The sequence below is a fragment of the Nyctereutes procyonoides genome, unplaced genomic scaffold, assembly GCF_905146905.1.
Source record: "Nyctereutes procyonoides isolate TBG_1078 unplaced genomic scaffold, NYPRO_anot_genome, whole genome shotgun sequence".
Taxonomy (NCBI): domain Eukaryota; kingdom Metazoa; phylum Chordata; class Mammalia; order Carnivora; family Canidae; genus Nyctereutes; species Nyctereutes procyonoides.
The window spans coordinates 13,928,457-13,933,726 of NW_026575126.1; the positions used below are offsets into that span (position 1 = coordinate 13,928,457).

The following is a 5,270-nucleotide window of genomic DNA, read 5'->3' on the forward strand; positions in this document are numbered from 1 at the left end:
GCTGAGTATCCAATCTATCAGCAGCAAGAACTAACACTGAGCCCTCTATGATACCATTCCCCAGGGATGGTACCTGGTGGCAGGTTGATTATGTTGGACTGCTTCTATCACTTTCTTCTTACTGGCATAGACACTTAGTCTGGATACAGATTTGCATTCAACACTTCTACTAAAACTACCATCTGTAGACCTATAGGATGCTTTATCCACCATTAAGGTATTCCACACAGCATAACTTTTGGTCAAGGAAATCCACAACAAAAGAAGTGTGACAAGGGCACCATGCTCATGGAATTCATTGGTTTTATCACAATCCCCACCATCTGAAAGTAGCCACTTTAAGAGAATACTGGAATGGCTTTTTGAAAATTTGGTTATGACACTGGCTAGGTGGCAATACCTTGTAGGGCTGGAGCAAGGTTCTCCAGAGACTGTATATGCTCTGAATTACTGTGAGGTATATGGTGTTATTTCTCCATAATCAAGGATTTATGGGTCCAAGAATCAAAGGATAGAAATGGAAAGACACCACTGATATGACCCCTAGTGCCCCACTAGCCAAAATTTTTGGTTCCTTTCCCCAGGACGTTATGCTTTGCTAGCTTAGAGGTCTTAATTCCAAAGGGAAGAATTCTTCCACCAGGAAACACACCATGATTTTATGAAACTGGAAATTAAGACTGCTTTGCAACCACTTTGGACTCTTTCATGCCTCTAAATCAACAAAGAAGGGAGTTACTGTGTTAGTTGAGTGATTAATCCTGACTACCAAGGGGAAATTGGACTGCTACTCCATAGTGGAGGTAAGGAGCAGTATGTCTGAAATACAAGAGATCTCTTAGGACATCTTTTAGTATTACCATGTTCTGTGATTTATGGTCAATAGAGAACTACAACAATCCAATCCAGGTAGGACTACCAATGGCCCAGACCCATCAGGAATGAGGATTTGGGTCACTCCACCAGGTAAAGAACCAAGACTAGCTGAGGTGCTTTCTAAAGACAAAGGGAGGGGATCCCTGGATAGCTCAGCAGTTTAGTGCCTGCCTTTGGCCCAGGACCTAATCCTGGAGACTTGGGATCGAGTCCTACATTGGGCTTCCTGCATGGAGCCTGTTTCTCCCTCTGCCTGTGTCTCTGCCTCTCTCTCTCTCTCTCTCTCTCTCTCTCTCTCTCTCTCTGTGTGTGTGTGTGTGTGTCTCTCATGAATAAATAAAATCTTTTTTTTTAAATAAAGACAAAGGGACTACAGAATGGGTAGTGGAACAAGGTAGTTATAAATACCTGCTATGACCATGTGACCAGTTTTTAAAAATATGGATTTGTTATGAGTATTCCCCCTTATTTTGTCATAAATATGCTTGTGTATGTGTATGTGTGTATATATATTATCAAATGTCTCTAATTTCTTTTTTCTCTCATTCTCTGTTCATGACGTATTATAGACTTATAAAATATTATTAATCTTACATCATAGTATTTATGTTATGGGATATGAAGGAAAAGAGTAACCATTATTTAAGGACATTATCTCCTTTATTGAGGAAGAGGTTAGTGCTTTTTAGTTGCAAGCAGAATAGTTGTATCATGTTAGGTGAAATTATGGCCTTATGTTGTCTTTATTTGGAGATTAAGTATGATTTAAGGTAATGTATATGGCTGACAAGTTGACAAGGGGTGGACTTGTGATGGTTAATTTTATGGGTAAACATTTTTTTATTATTTTACTTTTTCATGAAAGACACACAAAGAGAGGCAGAGACATAGGCAGAGGGGAAAAGCAGGCTCCTTGCAGGGACCCCGATGAGGGACTCAATCCCAGGACCCCAGATCAGGCCATGAGCCAAAGGCAGACTCTCAACCGCTGAGCCACCCAGGCATCCCTACGGGTAAACTTCTGAGAGTTAATTTCATGTGTCAACCTGACTGGACCAAGGGATGCTCAAATGGTTGTTAAAACATTATTTCTGGGTAGGCATGTAAGGGTGTTTCTAGATGAGATTAAATTTAAATTGGTAGACTGAGTAAAGCAGATTACCCTCCTCAATGTGGGCAAGGCTCATATAATGTGTTGGTGGCCTGAACAGAACAAAGGCAAGTATAGGAGATTTTTCTCTCTATAGTTGACTGTGTGAGCCAAGTCATTGGTATTCTCCTTTCAAACTGAGATTTACATCATGGCTTTCCTGGTTTTCAGGCCTTTGGAACTACACCACCAGATTTCCTGTGTTTCCAGTTGCAAACAAAGATCATGGGACTTTTCCATAATTGTGTGAGCCAATTCCTTAATATTTATTAATTAGTGTAACATGCACATGCATACACTCTGTTTCTCTGGAAAAACTCAACTATTGGGGAGGGTAATTTTCTTCAGGATGTAAATTATTTTCAAATTCAAACATCCATCTGGCTTTTAATCCTTTTCAAGGACTATCTTCTCACTTTTTTTCCTTCAGCAGTGTCTGGATATAAAGGAAGTGTCTGGATACAAAGGAAATAAAATCTTGAATCTATCAAATTCTAGCAACCTTAAATTTTCTGTATTTCATTGCTTCATCTTTATTAGTTTTTTAAGACGTTAAAAAGGACCACAAACTTTATTAAAAGTAAGTAAGGTAACATATAATATATACAGATGGCACATGGTGCCAATTTTATTTGCAGATATTACAGTACTGCAACTTATGTTTACAAGTTACACCTTTGCCACAGCCTTAGCTAAATCTTGAACTATTGCAGAATTTAGCTGTGCCAGAGTGCTGATCTTAGCATGCTAAGATGTGGCCTACTTGCTCTTGATAGTCATATGCTTTGTGAGCCTATGATTCACCATGACTACATTCTTAGCCAGGTGTTGCATAACATTTAGAAGAGATTCTTCAGTGTATGACAGATAATATTGTAGAGTTGGTGTCCATTCACCATTATCGAGAATTTTCAGCACTAAGCAAAAAGATCCTGCTGCAATCTGAGAAGGAGGAAAGGGCACCATATTGTAATCCAACATAGATAGTTCCATCAGGTATTTGGCCAAAGTATGTTGCTCAACATCAACCTCTGCAATCTTAGATGCTCTCCAAAGGAAATGCAGGCTTAGACGGCAGCACAGACCAAAATTTAAAGATCTTAAATCTTCATTTCCATCTGCCTGATCTGGTGTTTAAGTATTTTCAGTCACAAAGGCAAAGTCACCAATTTCTGGAGGGTACAACTCTTCATCTTTGCTTGCAATAAACATGGCAGTGACACCAACCAGCTACAGCATCTTCTTGGACACAGTTATTCTGCATGAACCGATCTATAATGGAAAGAGTCATGTAATGGTCTCCTGCAGTAACCTGAATTTCATTTGAACCTGTACTAGCCAATTAGGATGGCTCTCATGTTTCCAGTGACTTTACGACCCAGTAGGTATTTTGGTTTGACTGCTTGTTCTTCCTCAGGTTGTCTCAGATAAGCATATATATCTTTCACATATTCATTACAAAGGTTTGGATCAGCTCCATCTTCTGCATTCACACGATTCACTGCAAGAATTACATCAGAGAAAGCCTGACAGAGGTATTCTTCTGCAGGGGCACATCCAGATGTTTCCATTGGGCTTGGAGAGAGAGTATCAACCAAAACAGGCTCGGAGAAAGTTTTTCTTCTTTAATGGGCTCAGGTTCCGGCTCTGGTTCTGGCACAGGTACAGGCACAGTCTCGGGTGCCTTCTTCAGAGGCTTTGGTATTTTTTTTAGCAATGACTTTTCCAGAAACCGAAGTTTTTGCTTCCTTTTTCAGAGGCAATTTGGCCTGTGGTTGTTCTCTGACTCTGTTACCAATGTCTCCAAAAGCAATTCTTGGCCTCAGTCGGGGCTTGGAGGCTACAGCAGTGGCCAGAGGCATGCGCTTTGCGCCTGCCATACTGATCTTCACCGTATTTTCAACAATAACTTTTGTGTTGCTGGTGACCCAGAGTGCCATTGGCTTCCTCTTGACCAGGTGGCAGCTCAGTGGGGGAGAAGCAGACCACGGAGCCACCTGCGAGGGGACCTGAACCCTCCACAGATCAACAGCCCTTCCTCCGCAGCACACCCTCATTGCCTCATCTTTAAAACAGAGGCAAAAACACTACTAAACCCATAGATTGTTATCAGAGTTACATAGATAAAGCATGTAAATGCTTAGAACAGGTTCTAAAACATAGTAGATGCTCAGTAAATGTTAGCCATTATCATTGTAGTGGAAGAGGGGGCTTCTGGTTCTCCTTACTTCTTCTGCTGATGGTGTAGCTTGTCACCTGATATCTGGAAGTGAGTAGGACTGGATTATTATCCCAGGCATCACTGGCTCTCATAGGCTTGATGGTTCTTTGAGACTCAGCTGAATCCCCATCTGGTCTCCCTATTTGGGGTGGTCTATCTGTGGCTCTTGCTTACAAGGTTTCCTGGCATCCCGCTGCAGAGGCTCCCTTGTTGATATATTGACTTTTTGATTGACAATTATTCTCTGTGCTTCTGAGGAGCTGATGTCATATTCTGCATTTTGCTCTGTTCACCATTTATCTTTTATAATGTCTATGCTCTTGTCATATAGGCTTTGGCTTTGATGATCCAAACTAAATCTTTTTAGAAATCAAAACAAAAACTTTCCTCTGAAGTCCTAGCCCTTAAGAATCAAAAGTGCTTTGGTTTCAGAATGTGGTGCCTGCTGAGTGTTTTAAAAATTCCACTTAGCATTTCTACACACTTCTTTGGTGTAGAACTTTATCTACTTTGCCCTGAAGCAATGAATATTAAAGCCAGTAAATGGAGAATTTAGAAGCAAAAAAATAGAGATGTAATTTCAAGGAAAGAAAAAATTCCCAAGTAATAAAAATGTGGTAGATATGATGGACTTACCTGACATAGAAGATATACCACGTACCTGCTTTAAATGCATAGAAACACTGAATAAAATGCAAAATATTTTTTCAACTTATTGGTGAACTCAGAATTAAGAAAAGGAAAATCTGAAGTGCCAGGAATCAGCAGAAATTCAGTTAGAATGGTAAGTAATAGCTTGTAAGGTTATCAGGACTCAATATAGTCCTTAAAAGCCGAGAGCTAGAATTTTAATGTTTGTATAAGGAGGAAAATCCATGACACAGGAATCATGCAGGGGTAACAATAGAGTTGCAGTAGCTACATAAAACTGGGTAAGGGGGTGCCTGGCTGGCTTAGTTGGTAAAGGATGTGACTCTTGATCTTGGGATTGTAAATTTGGTCCCCACATTGGGTGTAGAGATT

General features: G+C 40.3%; 1 pseudogene; it reads right to left on the bottom strand.

Moving 5' to 3' along the window:
- Positions 1 to 2,695: 2,695 nt before the first annotated feature.
- LOC129519117 (G2/mitotic-specific cyclin-B1-like) lies at positions 2,696 to 3,966 on the bottom strand (annotated as a pseudogene).
- Positions 3,967 to 5,270: the final 1,304 nt, after the last annotated feature.